This window comes from Urocitellus parryii, chromosome 8 (assembly GCF_045843805.1).
Source record: "Urocitellus parryii isolate mUroPar1 chromosome 8, mUroPar1.hap1, whole genome shotgun sequence".
In the NCBI taxonomy this organism is placed as follows: Eukaryota; Metazoa; Chordata; class Mammalia; order Rodentia; family Sciuridae; genus Urocitellus; species Urocitellus parryii.
The window spans coordinates 62,078,171-62,099,775 of NC_135538.1; the positions used below are offsets into that span (position 1 = coordinate 62,078,171).

General features: G+C 36.9%; 1 protein-coding gene across 2 annotated transcripts in view; it reads left to right on the forward strand.

The window, feature by feature from the left end:
- Nucleotides 1–11,679: 11,679 nt before the first annotated feature.
- The window catches only part of Fbxl4 (F-box and leucine rich repeat protein 4), an 81,400-nt gene continuing 71,474 nt past the window's right edge, over nt 11,680–21,605 (forward strand). For both annotated transcript variants that reach the window (XM_026402525.2, XM_026402526.2), the window contains exon 1: nt 11,680–11,831. The gene's annotated coding sequence lies outside the window, so the exon portion shown is untranslated. The remainder of the gene's footprint in view (nt 11,832–21,605) is intronic.

Here is a 21,605-nt window from a genome sequence, read left to right on the forward strand (position 1 = left end):
GCTCTTCCTGGCTTCTCAACTTCTTAGTGGCATGCTCCGTTAGTCATTTGATTTAGAAGAAAAACCTCCTACTCTAAAGCTATCAAATCTCTCACTATCAAAATCCAAAATGATAAGAAAAAAACAAGAGAACATGGAAATATGGAGCTTTATCCTTGGTAACATTTTGGCAAGCCCGTTGAAGAGGTTAAGTCAATTTCTCCTCAAACTTCTGAAAACCTCCTACCAATTTTTAACTGGGAAAAAGGAAAGCTTATTTTAAAACTCATTTTTATTTCTTTTTCAATGACTTTGAAATAAAGAATTTTTTTTTCAAACATGGCACTGAAGAATCTATCCAAGAAACTCCAAATAGTTTCAGTATCACAAGGATGATATTTAAAGATGTTCTTTTAGGGTCTTATCAGATTATAAAAAAATTGTCCTTTCACAAACTTCAAAAGAGTTATAGGGCTGCTGGATGAAGAAAATCCATCATTGAAGGGTACTGGGTTTAGCAGAAACTTTATAATAAAGTTTCACCAATTATTGTAAAGATTTCATTTTAAATTACACTTAATAAATTATTGTTAAATCATTCATATTTACCATGCAAGTTATATTACTTATATTAAGAGTATAGAAAAATATTTATGGCTCAATGACAAAAACAGGAGAAACTTCTTCATGTTTGAAAGTAGATGGTAACCCAGAGAATAATTTTCTTCAGTATTTTTTTTAAATACACAAGCTGTGTTATCACAGGGAAGGGCCATGGTTGTGCAAAGGTACAGATAAATGAACACTGAAAGTTTATCTATACAACCCAGTCTCCTCAAATCTTCTACTGTGAACAAAATAGTTGCAGGAAGTTGAAATCTTGAAGTATATGGCACATTCAGATTTAAACTCTCAGATAACCCCTCATCACTTTTGATTTAACTGTATGAACAGAAAATGTTCATATTCCTGTGGTGTCACAGTTTCAGAGGTCTCAGTGCTTGGTTGGCCAACTCTATAGCTCTAGGTCTGAGATGAGGCAGAACATTATGGCAGAAGGGCATAGTAGAAGAAAGCAGCTCAGAACATAGCAACAGGAAGCAGAGAGAGCTCTGTTCCCAGGGCACAAAATATAAACCTCACAGGCACACCCCCTGTGACTTAGTTCTTCCCACCCAGTTAACATCAGTGGATTAATCTACTGATTAGGTTAAAGCTCTCATAACCTAATCATTTAGCCTCTGACCATTCTTACATTGTCTTACACATGAACTTTTTGGGGAGACAACGTTTACCAATCCATAACATATGGATGCCATGTCATTCTGTAAATAGATCCAGAGACTTGTCTAATATTAATGTAGACACACAGGGACTCTTTTAAAAATATATTCACTTAAAGAAAGGAAAAAGGAGGAAGGAGGAGGAGTGTAACCTCTATTGGTCTTACCCGAATTCCTAGCTATCAGCTTTATTTTCCTGGCTGTGGGTTCAGTCCACCCTGATACCATAGGAGTGAAGTTATCTCAGAAGATGATCTAGTTTGTCCTCTACCTCCGTGTGATATTTCTCCCACACTATCTCCAACCACTGACAAACTTCATTAATGCTCAATTTTTAAGGATATAATGCAAGCCACAGAAAAAGAAAGTACAATTTAAAATGGTACAATCTGAACAGATTATGTTTTTATTTTTTAAATATACTTCAAGTTATTCTTTGTAGGTCTGTGTAAATGCAGTTCTAAGTTTTGTCAGATTATTATAGGCCATCTCACTGATATAATCAGTATTCACTTCTTTAAATTATTAGAAAATTTTCATTGAAAGCTAAAAGTTAGGAGGAGTACAAACTAAAGTCTTGGCTTTACAAGCAACTTGCTATAAATCTTTGGGTAGGTCATCCATTCTTTTTAGACTTTTCTCTTTGGTGACAATTAAAAGGGTTAGAGTAGAATGAACTTGAATGTTCTATGCTGACATTTTGTCCTCAGTTATGGATTTTCAACTAATATTTTTCAATTAATATTGTAATAACTATTAATAAAAACAGTATGCAAAATTCATTTGCATACTATTGTATCACAAAGTGATTTTACATATATGACCTGTTTTAAATCTCTCCAGTGTCTGTGAATTAGGCACATTTCATAGGGGTGCAAATAAGTTCAGAGAAAGTTGTTACTTATCCAAGATCACAGGGTTACTAATAAGGCAGGATTGGATAGACAGGTCTTCTTGCTTCCAAGTTCAACTTTTCCATCAACTGTATTCAATTACTTCAAGGTTATGGAAATAGAAGAGCATGCTTAATTTTTTTTTTTTTACATTTAGAATAAAAAAAATGGAGCAGCCAAAACGAAAGCTGGCTAGCCAGCGCTGGGAGAGGGGCAAGCAGAAAAAATCAAAGTGATAGAGTGCCAGGGATCCCAGCAGCCTGCAGCAGGGCCCCGGAGATCCAGGCCAACTGATTCGCGTGGCCTGCCCTGCGGCTACAGAAGGCGTGGCGCCTCAGTGAAGCCATTAATTGGCAAGCAGGGAGGTTAGGGAAGGCCATTAGGTGGAATCCCACCAGCCAAGCCCACACGGACCCTTGGGCCGAGCACGGGATCTCAGAAGGGGAAGGAAGCGGTACAGTCCCATCCCCCACAGCGGACACTCCACCGAGGCAGTCAGCGGCCACCATCCGGGAAAGCTGAAGGATACACCGCCACTCTCCTTCAGAGTGCAACATCAAAACAGCGGACACTTCATCCAGGCAGTCAGCGGCCACCATCCGGGAAAGCTGAAGAATACACCACCACTCTCCAACAGCTTGCAACATCAAAACAGCCAGCAGCAGGACCCCGGAGATCCAGGCCAACTGATTCGCGCGGCCTGCCGCGCAGCTACAGAAGGCGTGGCGCCTCAGAGAAGCCATTAATTAGCAAGCAGGGAGGTTAGGGACTGCCATTAGGTGGAATCCCGCCAGCCAAGCCCACCGCCCACGCCCGGAACAGGCCCAGCGACCTGCCAGCATTGTAGTCACGACACCCCAATTGGAATAGGGACAGAGCAGAGCCGCCTTCCACTCCCGGAACAGGCCCAGAGAGCCGCCAGCGTGGTAGACACGTCACCCCAATTGGAGTAGGGGCACAGCCGCCGCCCGCACCTGCAAGGGAGACTTTTCAAGTATACAGGAGCAACATAAATAAATAGGGGGTAAATTTCAAAACACAACAGTTGCACCAAGCAGATAGAAACGCAAGCAGTATGAAAAGACAAGGAAAGAAAGGACCACAAGCAATGCAGGTCAACTCAACTTTAGAAGAGGTAATAGCTGCAACAGATGGAATATCAGATAAAGAGTTCAGGATATATATGCTTCAGATGATCTGGAGTCTCAAGGAAGACATGAGACAGCAAAATCAGACAATGAAAGATCACATTGACAAACAAATCCAGGAAGTAAAAGATCAATTCCACAGGGAGATAGAGGTAATAAAAAACAAACAAATTGAAATTCTAGAAATGCAGGATACAATAAACCAACTTAAAAACTCAATTGAGAATACTACCAGCAGAGTAGATCACTTAGAAGAGAGAACATCAGACAATGAAGACAAAGTATTTCAACTAGAAAAGAACATAGACAGCTCAGCAAGTCTGCTAAGAAACCATGAGCAGAACATCCAAGAATTATGGGACAATATCAAAAGACCAAATTTAAGAGTCATTGGGATACAGGAAGGCACAGAGCTCCATTCCAAAGGAATAAACAGTCTATTCAGTGAAATAATACGAGAAAACTTCCCAGAATTGAAGATTGAGACAGAATCCCAAATCCTAGAAGCCTACAGGACGCCGAATGTGCAAAATCATAAGAGATCCACACCTAGACACATTATAATGAAGATGTCCAACATACAGAATAAGGAGAGAATTTTAAAAGCTGCAAGAGAAAGAAAGCAGATTACATTTAGGGGTAAACCAATCAGGATAACAGCTGATCTCTCAACACAGACTCTGAAAGCTAGAAGATCCTGGAATAACATATTTCAAACACTGAAAGACAATGGGCTCCAACCAAGAATCGTGTATCCGGTGAAATTAAGCTTCAGGTTAGAAGATGAAATTAAAACCTTCCACAATAAACAAAAGTTAAAAGAATTCGCAGCTAGAAAACCATCTCTTCAAAAAATCCTTGGCAAAACATTACAGGAAGAGGAAACGGAAAATAACATTGAAAACCAACAATGGGAGGTAGGACAGTAAAGGGGGGAAAGTAGTCAAAGAGGATAACAAATCAGGTTTAGTAACATCAATAAACAAATATGGATAGAAGAACAAACCATATCTCAATAATAACCCTAAATGTTAATGGCTTAAACTCACCAATTAAGAGACACAGGCTAGTAGAATGGATCAAAAAACAAGACCCAACAATATGCTGTCTACAGGAGACGCATTTGATAGGAAAAGATATTCATAGACTGAAGGTGAAAGGTTGGGAAAAATCATATCACTCATATGGACCGCGGAAACAAGCAGGAGTGTCCATACTCATATCTAATAAAATAGATTTCAAGCCAAAGCTAATCAAAAGGGATATAGAAGGACACTTCATACTGCTCAAGGGAACCATACACCAACAAGACATAACAATCATAAATATATATGCCCCAAATAATGGTGCAGCTGTGTTCATCAAGCAAACTCTTCTCAAGTTCAAGAGTCTAATAGACCAACATACAATAATCATGGGAGACTTCAACACACCTCTCTCACCACTGGACAGATCTTCCAAACAAAAGTTAAATAAGGAAACTATAGAACTCAATAACACAATTAACAACCTAGACTTAATTGACATATATAGACTATACCACCCAACATCAAGTAGCTACACTTTTTTCTCAGCAGCACATGGAACCTTCTCAAAAATAGACCATATACTATGTCACAGGGCAACTCTTAGACAATACAAAGGGGTAGAGATAATACCATGCATCTTATCTGATCATAATGGAATGAAACTGAAAATCAATGATAAAAGAAGAAAGGAAAAAGCAAGCATCACCTGGAGAATGAACAATAGGTTGCTGAGTGATCAATGGGTTTTAGAAGACATCAAGGAGGAAATTAAAAAATTCCTAGAGTTAAATGAAAACACAGACACAACATATCGGAATCTATGGGACACATTGAAAGCAGTTCTAAGAGGAAAATTCATTGCTTGGAGTTCATTCCTCAGAAAAAGAAAAAACCAACAAATAAATGATCTCATACTTCATCTCAAAATCCTAGAAAAAGAAGAGCAAAACAACAGCAAAAGAAGTAGAAGGCAAGAAATAATTAAAATCAGAGCTGAAATTAATGAAATTGAAACAAAAGAAAAAATTGAAAAAATTGACAAAACTAAAAGCTGGTTCTTTGAAAAAATAAATAAAATTGACAGACCCTTAGCCATGCTAACGAAGAGAAGAAGAGAGAGAACCCAAATTACTAGCATACGGGATGAAAAAGGCAATATCACAACAGACACTTCAGAAATACAGAAGATAATCAGAAATTACTTTGAATCCTTATACTCCAATAAAATAGAAGATAGTGAAGGCATAGATAAATTCCTTGAGTCCTATGATCTGCCCAGATTGAGCCAGGAGGATATAGACAACCTAAACAGACCAATAACAATAGAGGAAATAGAAGAAACCATCAAAAGACTACCAACTAAGAAAAGCCCAGGACCGGATGGGTATACAGCAGAGTTTTACAAAACCTTTAAAGAGGAACTAACACCAATACTTTTCAAGCTATTTCAGGAAATAGAAAAAGAGGGAGAACTTCCAAATTCATTCTACGAGGCCAACATCACCCTGATTCCGAAACCAGACAAAGACACATCAAAGAAGGAAAACTACAGACCAATATCTCTAATGAACCTTGACGCAAAAATCCTCAATAAAATTCTGGCGAATCGGATTCAAATACATATCAAAAAAATTATACATCATGATCAAGTAGGATTCATCCCTGGGATGCAAGGCTGGTTTAATATACGGAAATCAATAAATGTTATTCACCACATCAATAGACTTAAAAATAAGAACCATATGATCATCTCAATAGATGCAGAAAAAGCATTCGACAAAGTACAGCATCCCTTTATGTTCAAAACGCTAGAAAAATTAGGGATAACAGGATCATACCTCAACATTGTAAAAGCAATCTATGATAAGCCACAGGCCAGCATCATTCTGAATGGAGAAAAATTGAAGGCATTCCCTCTAAGATCTGGTACAAGACAGGGATGCCCTCTCTCACCACTTCTGTTCAACATAGTCCTCGAAACACTGGCCAGAGCAATTAGACAGTCAAAAGAAATTAAAGGCATAAAAATAGGAAAAGAAGAACTTAAATTATCACTATTTGCAGATGATATGATTCTATACCTAGCAGACCCAAAAGGGTCTACAAAGAAGCTATTAGAGCTAATAAATGAATTCAGCAAAGTGGCAGGATATAAGATCAACACACATAAATCAAAGGCATTCCTGTATATCAGCGACAAATCCTCTGAAACGGAAATGAGGACAACTACTCCATTCACAATATCCCCCCCAAAAATAAAATACTTGGGAATCAACCTAACAAAAGAGGTGAAAGATTTATACAATGAAAATTACAGAACCCTAAAGAAAGACATAGAAGAAGACCCTAGAAGATGGAAAAACATACCCTGCTCATGGATAGGCAGAACTAACATCATCAAAATGGCGATATTACCAAAAGTTCTCTATAAGTTCAATGCAATGCCAATCAAAATCCCAACAGCATATCTTGTAGAAATAGATAAAAGAATCATGAAATTCATATGGAATAATAAAAGACCCAGAATAGCAAAAACAATACTAAGCAGGAATTGTGAATCAGGCGGTATAGCGATACCAGACTTCAAACTATACTACAGAGCAATAGTAACAAAAACAGCATGGTACTGGTACCAAAACAGGCGGGTGGACCAATGGTACAGAATAGAGGACACAGTAACCAATCCACAAAACTACAACTATCTTATATTTGATAAAGGGGCTAAAAGCATGCAATGGAGGAAGGATAGCATCTTCAACAAATGGTGCTGGGAAAACTGGAAATCCATTTGCACCAAAATGAATCTGAATCCCTATCTCTCGCCGTGCACAAAAGTTAACTCAAAATGGATCAAGGAGCTTGATATTAAATCAGAGACATGGCATCTGATAGAAGAAAAAGTTGGTTATGATCTACACGCTGTGGGATCGGGCTCCAAATTCCTCAATAGGACACCCATAGCACTAGAGTTAACAAATAGAATCAACAAATGGGACTTACTCAAACTAAAAAGTTTTTTCTCAGCAAAAGAAACAATAAGAGAGATAAATAGGGAGCCTACATCCTGGGAACAAATCTTTACTCCACACACTTCAGATAGAGCCCTAATAACCAGAATATACAAAGAACTCAAAAAATTAGACAATAAGATAACAAATAACCCAATCAATAAATGGGCCAAGGACCTGAACAGACACTTCTCAGAGGAGGACATACAATCAATCAACAAGTACATGAAAAAATGCTCACCATAGCTAGCAGTCAGAGAAATGCAAATCAAAACTACCCTAAGATACCATCTCACTCCAGTAAGACTGGCAGCCATTAGGAAGTCAAACAACAATAAGTGCTGGAGAGGATGCGGGGAAAAGGGCACTATTGTTCATTGCTGGTGGGACTGCAAATTGGTGCAGCCAATTTGGAAAGCAGTATGGAGATTTCTCAGAAAGCTGGGAATGGAACCACCATTTGACCCAGCTATTCCCCTTCTCGGTCTATTCCCTAAAGCCCTAACAAGAGCATGCTACAGGGACACTGCTACATCGATGTTCATAGCAGCTCAATTCACGATAGCAAGACTGTGGAACCAGCCTAGATGCCCTTCAATTGATGAATGGATAAAAAAAATGTGGCAGTTGTACACTATGGAGTATTACTCTGCATTAAAAAATGACAAAATCATAGAATTTGGAGGGAAATGGATGGCATTAGAGCAGATTATGCTAAGTGAAGCTAGTCAATCTTTAAAAAACAAATACCAAATGACTCCTTTGATATAAGGGGTGTAAACAAGGACAGGGTAGGGACGAAGAGCTTGAGAAGAATATTTACAGTAAACAGGGATGAGAGGTGGGAGGGAAAGGGAGTGAGAAGGGAAATTGCATGGAAATGGAAGGCGATCCTCAGGGTTATACAAAATGTCATATAAGAGGAAAGGAGGGGCAAGTCAAGAGAATACAAATGGAAGAAATGATTTACAGTAGAAGGGGTAGAGAGAGAAAAGGGGAGGGGAGGGGAGGGGAGGGGAGGGGGGATAGTAGACTATAGGACAGACAGCAGAATACATCAGACACTAGAAAGGCAATATGTCAATCAATGGAAGGGTAACTGATGTGATACAGCAATTTGTATACGGGGTAAAAGCGGGAGTTCATAATCCACTTGAATCAAACCGTGTAATATGATGTATTAAGAACTATGTAATGTTATGAACGACCAATAAAAAAAAAAAAGAAAAAAAATGAAAAAAAAATAGAATAAAAAAAATGTAATGTAGAAAATAACATTGAACTATACTCTATTTTTGAGCAAAGTGTACGACACATGAATTATATATCACGAAGTTTTTTTTTTGCATGCTTAGTTTTTAATGAATTGTAAAGTAATCTGTTATCATAAAACAAAACTCTGATTTAAAGTTGGGAGAACTAGGTTTTTTGAAAGCTCTAACAGAGATTTGGGGAATTTGTTTAACATTTTCAGCCTCAGTTTCCTCATTTGTTAAAAAAAAGAAGTTTGGGCTTCATGAGTTTTGAGCTTTGTTTTTGCTTAAAATTCTGGTTTTCTATTCATTGGCTTCGACCATTTTTAGATTAGTGTTGTGAAAGATTAATATTAAAATGCAAACTTTTAGGGTCTATAAGAGTTTTAAAATAAACTAGATATCTAGTTTTTAGATAAACTAGATGATTATTTCCACTTGCTATTATTCATGCTTTTTGGCTACTGGCATATTAAAAACCTAGAACTGATATCATTGACCTTACTGACTGAACTCCTCTTTCTAACAAACTAGTTAGTTTAAAAAATCATGGAGTGGTTCATGATTTTGGGCTGAATTGTGTATAAAATGTATTTTCTGAAAGGTCTTTTCTAGAGAAAACTTACTTGGGAACTAATGCTAGAGAACCAAAGGGTTACTGTAAAGACATTTTCAGCTCTCTTTGCAGTATTCTGAAAGATATATATATATATATATAAAAATGATATGGATTTTTATTGTTATGAATGCTCACAATTCAGAAAGTTTATGGTTGATAAACATCTCATTTTAAATAAAGAAAAATCACTTGAAAATAATGAAAATACAATGGTCAGTGTTTCAAGAGTTTGGGACAAAGAGGAGTTTTGAACCTGCTGCTTCTTTGGCTGCCTCCCCACTTGAGTAGAACATTGTAACTTTTGAAGCCAACATAGAATGGATCATAACTAGCTTGCTGAGCTGGTGACTTTATGCACAATTAAGCCTTGTTGAGACTTTCTTTATTTGTAATAGTGCTGTTACAGCGTGGGATGCTATTCAGCTCCAAACAACATTCCATTTAATAACTAAGCAGTAGTTCAGCCACTAAATCAGGACCATCACAAACTGATAAACATCATCCCCCCCCCTTTTTTTTTTCTTTTTTGACCTCGCTTGGCTCTCCTGCCTAGCAAAGTAAGTATGGCCACAGCTTGAGATGAGAAATTTGGAGGAAGGGTCAACTGAACAATAATGATCAAAATTCCATCTAGTTACAGAAATGGCACTTCCTCTTAGGCTTTTCTTTTCTTTAAATTTGAAATTATCTACTTTCTGAGCAGTAATTTAAATGCCATTGAAAACAAGACTATACAAGGCCCTTGGTTTGATAACTAGTACAAAAAACAAGCAAACAAAACAAAACAACAATAAAAACTGGACAAAACAACAACAACAACAACAACAAAAAACCCACAGCATTAACTACCACATCTCTTAGACATTGAGGAGATCAAAACCCAGAGGGCCATGTAAAATATATACAACAAAAAGATATGAACGAGAATGTTAATAGTATTTTTTTGCAATAATCAAAAGTAAAAACAGTTCAATGTCCATCAGGAATAGAATAAATAAATTAACTCTAGTATATTTATTTACTAAAAACTCAAGCTAGAAAAAAAGAAAGAAACTTCATAGAAACCACACATAAAAGCCCACAAAAATGAAGGTAAACAAATCATTGATTAGAAAGGCAGAACCAAACCAAAACTAAAAACTCAACTAGCTTCTGAACACTAGTAAATTATCAAGTTTTTGATGTGATTGGTGAGTACACAAATGCATTCACTTTTCGTCAAACTCTACATATTTTGTGCCATTTTCTGAATAAATTTTACACATTAATAAAAAATTATTTAGAAATTATGTTAGAAATGAGAAACTGCCACGGTTAAACAGGACTTGAGTGCCTTAATAGCCATCAATTCAATTAAGACTCATCAGCAAGTATGAAAGGGTCAGTATTAATATTATTAACTTATTAATACATTAACTTATTATTTTAATTCAGTTTTTGTTTTAGAGCAGATTTAGGTTTACAGAAAAGTTGCAGTGACAGAGAGTTCCCATATACTGCTCATCCACTTTCTCCTATTGTTAAGGAGGTAAAATGCCCTTCTCATAACACCATATCCGAGTGCATGTTATCGAGTTTCTACTGATAGTCTTAACCTTTGTCTGATCAAGGTTATGTTTATCAGGCTCCTGAAATAAAACTATTTTTCTCACCTTTCCAATCCTGAATCTTTAGGAAGAAAGTCATTAAGTGCTGGTCACACTCAAGGATGAGGGTTATGGATTAAACTTCAATTCCTTTTTAAAATTTTCATTTTCGTAAACAATTTACATTACATATTATATATTGGGTCAGCTCATTTACATAATTTATAAATAAATATCCTTACTATGTTGCCTTTTTACAAGCAATTAGACAGCAAATAATGTGTGATTCAACATATTGTTACAAACTTTCCATTTTAACGGAAACTTTGTAACAATTTAAATATGTCCAAGCTAAAGAAAGGGTCATACTTTAACTAATGAAAATAAATGAAAATGACTAAAAGAGAAGGTGAGAGCATCTTCTTTATCAGGGGTAATGGTTATGGGCTAATCTATGTTAAGATGGAAATGGGCCTGCAAATTGGGGCTGAAGAGGTTTGGTGAATTATGCCTTTAGAACACTTATGATGCATAGTCTACTTTTCCTCTGTGGACGGGTCTCACGCATACCTATGCATCACCTTAGCCACCAACTCTGGGTTGAAGAAGCCCTAGCAGAACTTCTACACGGGCTGTTATTTGGAAGGCATTATTCCATCAGAGGATTTGTTGCCAGCGTACCTGGGCCATTTCTACGGCACTACATAGTACGCTAGGAAACCAGCAAGAAGCTCCTCCCCGCAGCGTAGAAGAGGGCGTTGCGGACGCCTGCGAGCCCCTCGGGCCGGAGCAGCGCTCGCTCGGCCCCCAAGCCCCGCCCCACTTCGTCTCTGGGCCCCGCCCCGAGTCCCGCTCCTCCTCCAGCCCCGCCCCTCCCCGCGGCCTCAGTGTCTTCCTTCCGGGTCGCGCTGGGCCGGGCTTGCCGCGGTGGTGCCGCAGCGCGAGAGCCTGGGAGCGGCCTCGCGCCCAGGCCTTCCCGCGCCTCCTGGTCGGGGGTGAAGCCCTCGGCTCGTGCCACTCCCGGACCCTGCAGGGTACGGCCCTTCCTTTACTTCTCCCTCCTGCGGGTCTCCGTCTTCCTTCGTCGCTGGGGCGGGGCCGGGCGGCGAGCTGTTTGGGGGGAGCGTGGGCGTGAGGCTAAGGCCCCCACCACTCGCGCCTCCGCCTCCTGCTGCGTGGCGTTTGCGGGGCTTGCTGGGACCTTTGAACTCTGCTTAGGTACCAAGGGCGCAGCTTCCCTGCACCAGTGTCCCTGCAGGGCTTGAGTCGTAGCACTACGCAGGGTTGTTGACACCGGGAGTCTGCGGGCTGCCCACACCTGCCGCTCCTTCCTGACCTGGTCTTCAGCCGGAGTCACTTGCCTGCTGAAGAAAGCTTGTTGCTGGTGTACCTGCTGCCATTATTTCCCTGTGATATCTGATGGTTTCTGCCCATGCCTTTCTTCTGGACTGCCACACGATGACTGGTTGCAACCTTGTTTCCGTGTTTGGGGGTGCACCTAGAATCTGATGATGACCATCCACTTGTCCTTATGCACATGTTTGCAGTGTGGGTCGTTTTGTATTTCCTTGGCCCAAAAGCTCATTGCCACAAAGACACCCCCCCACCCACAAGTTACTTGGAAAGAAGTTAAGATGATATAAACTTGTGGTCAGGTAGTTGCATTGATAGTTGATACTGTGTCTGGCTTTGTGCCCTGGAGGTCTCACTACTTCACCAGGTGTAGGTTTTTTGCTTGTGTCTGTCTCAAGATACAAGCTGACTTTTCTGCTTTCTGCATGCATTCCTGGGTTTCTTAAGTTCAGAATATGGGTACCTTTTTCTCGTCAAACTCACCTCATGTCTCTCTTTTATTACATATTTACCTGTTGGTTGAATACAGGGGCCTTTTTCCAGTTACCTCAAGGCACCTATAGTCCTTTATCAGATATTAAGTTCTTGAGGGAAAGTAAAGTTTTCTTTCTAGTGGCAGTATGCATCACCCCATAGTAGGCACTCTTGAGTTGTCATTGAATTGGATTCATTTCATACTTTCAATACCAACTTTTACTTGTTACCTGCTGTCCCAAATTTTGGGTTTTCTGAACCCTGCATTTTCATATCCTTCCTTTTGTTACTGACTTGAAAATCAGAGAGTTCAGCTGAGTATAAGGTGGTTAATTTCTTTTGCTTATGCCATGATACAGTAAAACAAAACAAAACAAAACAAAAACAATGTTAACAGATTATCTTTCACTTCAGTGTGTGTGGTTATCTAACAAAAACTGCCCTTTCTTTTTCTGTGTTAGTATCATTGTCTTACTCTCATAATTTTGGGGTAGTGTACAATTGCCATTTAACTTCATGAATTTAACTTTGGTGTCCTCTTAGGCCACTTATCTTCTAAATTTATATGATATCCTCGTCTTATTTCTTCTAGTACTCTTATTGGTTTTATTCATATATAAGGTAGGAAGCAAGACTACACCTTTTTTTGTTGCTGTTAACCAGTGATGCCAATATCATTTGTTGAATTCTCTTTTTCCCTTCTGATAAGTACTATATATATATCACTAACTCCTGTGTATTCTTGGGACTCTTTCTGAACTGTTCAGCAGCGATTCTGACTTTCTGTGATGATGCCACACTACTCTTGTTACTCTAACTTTGCAATATGTTCTAATTTCTAGTAATTTAAACAATGTATATTGTACACATTCCTAAATATTTGGGGAATGAACTAATTTAGTTGGGACAAGTTAAGTCCCCTTCTTTACATCTTATGCCCCCTAAGTTTCTTGCCTATGTTTGGACTTAATATTTTTGGTTTGCCTTTACCACAATCAGTTGAATTAGTAATGCTTGTTAAATAAATCCCTTCTGTTGCTCAGTCAGTATTCACTATGTAGAGTTGCTCCCTAGAGTTGTACATAAGAGAAGCAGCCTGATTCAAAATGTGCAAATCTTTTGACTTTGCTTTTTTGTCTTAGTACCTGTGGTATGTCTCTTTGTCAGTTACAAAACAGGACATTCTATACCTGTTTTCAGTATCTGTAGGTGATAGAAGTGATCCCTCAGCCTTGTGTCCATTTTTATATTACCATCTCAACTGGATATCCCAAAATAATACATTTTCAAGTGTTGCTTATTAATAAATACTTAAAAACTCTACTAAGTCATAAATAAATATGTATGTTCTCTTTAAAAATTAAGCAGTACATAAATAGCCAAAGGAAAATGTGAAAGTGTTCTGTGCCCACCTGTCCAATAACCATGTTCCACAAAAGTAATCACTGTTTAATAATTTATTCTTACATTCCAGATTTTAAAATGAGTATAATCTACATTTGTTTCATAATTGGCAGTCTATTCTGTGTAATTTTTTGCAAGTTTTAGTTAGTCATAGTTGAGGAACATCTTTTTGTGTCAGTTCATGTAACATATTGTTACATGATACTGTAGGTTAAACTCACGAATGCTCTACATCTGAGCTACATTCATAGGTCTTTAAAAAAAATTTTTTTTTTCAGACAGGGTCTTGCTAAGTTGCCCAGGTTGGCCTCAAGCTTGTGATTCTCCTGCCTTACCTTCCTGAGTAGTTGGGATTATAGGCATGTGCCACCATGCTTGGTTCAATGTTATCTTGTCTCTAAAAAAGTCTTTTTGGTATTTAATTGTATGAATAATCCAAAATTTATTGAATCAATCCTCTGTTGATATTTAGTATAAATTTATATTGTATTTATAATATAAACAAAATTACAGGATCATTTTGTTTGTGCAGTAGTTTCCCCTTCAGTTTTATTTTCTAATGGTTTCAGTTACCTACAGTCCAGTCTTAGTCAGAAATTATTAAATGGAAAATTCTAGAACTAAACAATTCATAAGTTTTAAATTGTACACTATTCTAAGTAGCATGATGAATTCTTATGCTTTCTTACTCCACGAATCATATCTTTGTCCAGCACATCCTTGCTGTATCCACCATCCACTTGTTAGTCATTTGGTAGCATTATGGTTATTAGATCAACTGCATAGTTTTGCTATACTTGTGTTCAAGTAACCCTTTTATGTATGTATGTATGTATGTATGTATGTATGTATGTTACTAATGGCTCCAAAGCTCAGTAGTAGATGCTGGGAATTCAGATATGCCAAGAGAAGGTATCAAGTGTTTCCTTTAAGTGAAAAGGTCAAAATTTGTCATAGATAAGTGTACATGAGAAAAACAAGTATATACATGTGTTCCCTGCTATTTGTGGTTTCAGGCATCCACTGGGATCTTGAAACTTATTCCCATAGGTGAGGGAACATTTTCTTTAGTGCAGATACTTAAAATTGCTGGGTTAAAGACTATATATATTTTTAAATTCTCAGAGATTCTGCCATAGTGCTCTTCAAAAAGGTTGTTAAGAGTAGACATGTACAGTTTATAAAAATGTTCCTTTTGCCATCATATATCATTGCTAAGAATGGCCAAGAGTCTGCAATAGTATCCAGCTTGCAAGCTAAGAGTTTGCTGGCAGAAGACATGAGTCTTCTGGGTCAGAGACAAAGAACACAGCAGTAATGGCAGCCAGAGCATATCATCTTGTGCTGAGCCCTGGTGCCCCAGTTTCTACAGGATGATGTGACAAAGGCCAGTTAACACTAGCACATGCCGCAGGTTTCCTCCTGAGTTTAGAGAATCTGAATTTTTCATAGTAAAATTCAAGTAAACATGCCTGATTTTTGCCTTAGAGGGAGACATCATTTTTCTGTATAGTAAACTTGCCCACTGCTCAAGAGGAAGACCTCTTTTTATATCCCAAGGCTGTTTGCTATATAAATGATATAGAAAAGATAATCTGAAATGAAGATGATCAGTGCCTCTGTTAAGACATGTAGAAATTGATATATCTGTAAAGTATTATCTCATATAACAGTTACTATCAAGATGAAATGGTCATTTGCATTTCTTTGCTTAATGATGGGGTTGAATATCTGTATGTTTACTGGCCATTTGTATTTTTTGTTCTTGCATGATCATATCCTTCTTTTATTTTTCTGTTGAATTTCTCTTTTATTGATTTATAATAGCTCTTACATATTGTGACTATTATTGACTTGGTAAATCATTTATTAGTATTTTTTCATATTTTTTAATAATGTGGTTATTGGGAATTGTTGCTACATATAAATCTTTAGATTGTTTGTTTTTGTTAGAACTCAACAAACTATACTCTTGAAATATATGTTTTTTTGGAATGCAGTTATGTCCTGAAGTAAGTTTTAATAGTATTACACCATTTTAAGTAATTACTCTTTTAGCTATAATGGCTATCCATGACAGACTTAAAATATTGTGTTTTGAGTTTTAGTTAGTCAGGATAACTGTAAATCCTCTATATTTTTGTTAGGTAAAATGTTCTCTTGTTTTAGTATGTAAAAAATGTACAAAAATATGTAGATAGTATTTGGCTAAAGCAAATTCATATAATTAGTATGCTTTTAACAGAGATATCATTTTTTTCCTCTTCAACCAGATATGATTCATTTAAAATGTTTTAGAAAAACATATAGTATGTATTTATGAAAGATTTAAGATTCTTTTGAATTCACCAGTCTCCTCATTCCTATAGTTTATTCTTATCTATTATGAAAAAATGAAGAAAGGGTAAGATGTAGTTAATATACCATAATAGTATGTGTATCTAAGACACCTTGTAACTAGAAACATATCCTTCCTTGTCACAGTGTGAGATAGTATTTAGGTGGGAAGTGTATTTCCAGATCCATTATGTCAGAAAATCGCCATTCCACTAATCCTACAATCTGCTTGCTTTTTTTTTATCATTGATTTCTCTAATTCTTTTTTCTGCTTTTCTTGCTACTAAAGATTGATGATGAATATTTCAGAAGTTTTAAATATGCTTGTTAAAGAAACTCTAGGAGAAAGGAGAGAGAACAGTTTCTGCAGTACTCACTGTTGCCAATTTCTAATTAAATGGAGTCTAAATCCTGACTTTGTTTTCTGATAAATCATTTCTAGTCTGACTTTGTATACATCTCTTGCTTAGTCCCTGCCATTTTCATCAACACAGAAGAAATTTCTGAAGAAGTTAACCATGTTCCAGATTTTTTGTGTCACCTCCTTACATTTTTGAGGGTTACATTGATCCCTGAAGTGAAAGACGGATTGTTTCCTTCTGCCCTTAGGGTTTTTATCTTAGTTGGTTCCTCTACCTTCTCCCTCTACCTTCAGATGCCTGGAATTTCAAGAGGCTTTGAAGCTGATTAGGAATGTTTAGTCTTCATGTTGATCTACTTAGTTCATTTAGAAACTCCACCTGTTTATTCTGTATTGGGGCCTTGTGTCAGTTAACATTCCAGCACTATAACTTTGGACCTGCAAACATGAGGATGGATTTATTTTGGCTCACAGTTTCAGAGGTTTCAAGACATGGTCATTTGGCACTATTGTGGCACAGTCCATCGTGCTAGGACAGTGTGGCTGAGGAGGCCTGTTCACATCATGGCATCCAGGGAGCAAAAAGAGAAAGGGGCTGTATCTGCTTCAAGGCCCTCTCAATGACCTAACCATCTCCCAGTAGTCCACACCTCTTAAAGGTTCTACTACTTCCCAGGAGCACCAGAGGCTGCAACCAAGCCTTTAACACCTGGGCCGTTGGGGGACACTTATCCAAATCATAGCAAGCCTTATTGATTAAAACACTAATCATAATAAAAATGTTTTAACTAAGATGAATTTACTTAGAGGAAAAGAGAGGTACATAAAATCTTAAGATGCTCTCCCTAGTAGTTTCTGTACTGGGCTGATAATTTCTCAATATGTTAGTTTTAAGCATATGGTGCATTTGGAATGTAAGTAATTATGATGAAGGCAAAGTGATACTTTTGCTAATGTTTAGCATGTGCTCCCCCACAGCATGTCTAATACTAGATCGATATTAAACCTGTCTTTTTACCCTTGCTGTTATATTCTCGTCTCTGTCAGTCTGTCTTTTCTCTTAGCTCTTAGGTTATCTCTTTTTTTTAAGAACTTCTTTTTTATCCATAGTTTTTCTGTTCTCTATAATCAACCTATGGTCTTAACATAGATTTGGAATTTTTAAGAAATCATCATATTTGAGAAAATAGCTTTCTTTTCCCTCTCCAATCATCTCTTTCATGAATCTTTCTTTAATTTCAATCAGAGTTTCTTTGTGGCCAGAGTCAGTCTCTTTTATGTATTCAGGGGCTGCTTTTATACTAACGGAAGTTATACTTTTTAATATTTTCTTTGAACAGTAAAATTTCAATATGTATACTATTCCTTCTTGGATGGCTTCAAAGACATTCACACATTTGATTCTTAACCATTGTGTTTCAGTTTTTATTATCCATTTTCATCCTCTTTTTCTCTGTACCAAGATAGGGAAATTTTTTTTCCACATATATCTTACTTATAGAGTCACTGGTTTCATTTCTGTGTTTATTTTAAACATGTTTATTTTAATTCTTTCATGCCACCTTTCTGCCAATTTTTGTAGAACAAGAAATGGTTATTGAGCCTAAATTGGCATGCTTTAGGCCTTAAGGATATAGTTATAATTAAGGTACATTCTTCGAACTTGAGGAATTCATAGTCTGTTGGGGTAGAAAAATATATCAGCAGATAAGAAATAGCAGATAATATGTGACATGTAAGTGCAAATGAAAGATGAATGGTGGGTAAATTCTGAACTTGACCTTGAAGGATGGGTGAGAGGGTGTCAAAGCGGAGGAGGAGGGAGGGTATTCCATCTAAACTCTTTGAAGACTCAACACTGCTGAGCCATCAAAACCCAGGTGCTGTTGAGGGCATTGTGGAGGTTCTGGGGATCTGTAGCAAAGGTTGTGGGCATGTGAAGTGAAGAGGAAAGAGGGAAGATAGGTACAAAGGTAGGTGGACCTTTCTTGTATATCATTATTATTAAAAAGTCCTTTCTTTAAATGGTATATCTGTGTATTTGAGAAGAATGAAGAGAAAAGACCCAGGAAGGAATCTTAGAAGAAGTTACCAGAGAGGCAGAAAGGGGTATGAGTATGTTATTTTCTATAGAATCCTAAAGGGGGCCGGTCAGGAAAGAGGGCTGACATGATGGTTGGATCAAATTAAAATGTAGTTTGGTGAGTGCTACTTCAAATTCACATATAATTTCACTCTTTTGATTGACATATTCCTTTATTCACCTGCTTTTGATTTCTAGATTTGTCCAGAAAAGTCCTTTCTATAGAATTGAATCTCTTGACCAGTTTCAGTAGGATTGAAAAATGATAAGCATTAGGTTTGGACTTTTTTTTTCTTGATTTATTACCACATTATACATTCTGTTGCATTTTAGTACTGTGCTACAAAGCTGTCTAAATCCTCCTTTTGGGGGGTGAGGGGGATACCAGGGATTGAACTCTGGAGCACCCAACCACTGAGTTACATCCCCAGCCCAATTTTGTACTTTATTAGAGACAGAGTCTCACTGAGTTGCTTAGCACCTTGGCTTTGCTGAAGCTGGCTTTGAACTCGAAATCCTCTTGTCTCAGCCTCCCAAACTGCTGGGATTACAGGCGTGCACCACTGTGCCTAGCTAAATCCTCCTTTTTTCTATCACTTCACTGACTTGTCTCTATGGATTATTTCACAAGTAAATTTTGTGTTTTGATCCCTTTATTATGCTATATTGCCTATGCTATATTGCTTGCCATTTTCATCTTTTTTCCATATCTTTTCACTTCAAGTTGAGAATCTTCCTTTGAGTTTTAAACTTGTTTTCCAGGTTCTTTCATCACAGAATCAACCTAGTCTTTGGGTTGTTCTAACTCTAGATCAGTTTATTGTCTCTTTTTTGTTTATTTCATGAAAAGTCCTCTTCTTTCCTCCTTTTCCCTCTGTCAAAGCACAAGCCGTCTTCTCTGCAGTTCCTGCCATCCTGCTTCTCTCCGCCTCATCGACTCCCCATCTCACTTCAAATCTCAGTAGTAAACATATGTTCTCCCTTGTCTATACCTCTTAATTTCTCTTTTCCACTGTTATTGCTTTCTCTGTAATTGTATTATTTAACTTTGTTAAGCATCTATAAAATGAAAGATGTGTTTGAAAATAAAGTTGTATTATAATAACATTATGTCATATAAAGCAAGTTGTTTCCCAAGGAATAAGAAAGTCTCAAGATACAAATTAAAATGGCTGTTGTTTTGTATTCCTTGATTATGCTAGTATAAAAGTTCAGTGTGTCGTGGAGAATTTCTCAGCTTATATTCATTGTTAGTAAGTGATTGATTGGATAAAGCCTTCTTGAAACTTGGAAAATAATATTTTTTGTGTCATAAGAGTCTCTAAAATTGAAATAGCTTTTTGAATGGACTAGAAAAGAGAATGACTCCCAAAACATAGATTTTATAATCATTCTTTTGGAAAATTTAGTTTTCCAGGTTAATATTTATTTATTTGCACCATAAGGGAAAAATCATTTTGTCTTTGTATCTCATTCTCATAAAAAATAGAATTATTGTATCTTTTGTACTTGGTTCATTGCCCACTGGGATATTCATCAGTTATCACAAATTGTCTCTATTTACTGGCAAAAGTCCATATAGTACATGGACAATTTGGACTTCTGCTTTGGTCATTGTTACTCATGTGAATCCTGAGACAATGATTCTATTCCCCTTTTCAGCTTCATTTCCCAGAGAAAAGTAGAGAAAACGACCTTTCTTTCTCCATATGTCTTTCCCTACCCCCAAACACTTTTATGTGTCATCTTAACATAATGAAAAGAAGTTTAGAATTGGTGAAGGGTGTTAGAGAGTTTGTATAATTTCTCTTTTTTGTTTCTTTGCCTTGTTTACTTTCAAAAAAACAGGATTTAACTTCTATAACATTATCTAAGTAGCATTGATGAAAAAAGGATAAAATAATACCTTTTTAGTGTACTGTACATTACTTTTTCTTTCAAAAATTTCTTTTATTATTTTTAGTTTATTTCACAAAAAATAACTAAGGATCGTTATTAAGGGTTGTAAAAAAATCATCCATTTTATATTTCTGCACTGAAGAAGCTTGACTGTTTAGTAATATTTATAGTTTATAATTCACTTTTTAATATATTGCTTCCATGAAAATTTTATTGAACTTTAATAGGTTTAAAATAGTACTGCCAAGGCTAAAATTTAGCTCAATGACAGGGTGCTTGCCTACCATGCACAAGATCCTAGGTTTGATCCCCAGCACTGCAAAACATTTTTTAAAATAAAAAGATAAAAATAAATAGTAATGTTTTCCATGTGACAGTCTTGCTGATTTTGATACTCTATAATCTTTAATAGCAAAATCTCACCAAGAAATAGTCATAAAACTTATGACTTGGTAGGGTAACCAAAATTTGACAAATTTGTCTCAATCTTTTTGATAAGAATGATTGTGAAAGTTCACATGAAGGGTGATATCTTAATTTCAGATAATTCTTAGGTTTTATAAACTGTTTCACTGATACACACAGGTTTTTAAAGGAAATTGGAAGGAGTGTAGTTGTGAAGTTAGAAGAGATGTCCAAAGGTCATATAGTCAATTCCTTGAGGATGTCTAGGTTGACCAAAACGTCATTGTGTGACACACCACTATATTTTAATGAATGCTTTGCTATTCTTTTTCAGAAAAAGTTTTGTTCTAGTTGTTCTAATGTATTTCTTGTTCTTGGAATCTTTATTGAGTCTGACCCTCATTACGGTTAATTTTCATAGGGTCCTAAAATAATTTACTGTGATGCATTTTTGGTAAGGGATTGGTTTGTTCTGTGCAGAAACATCCTTGC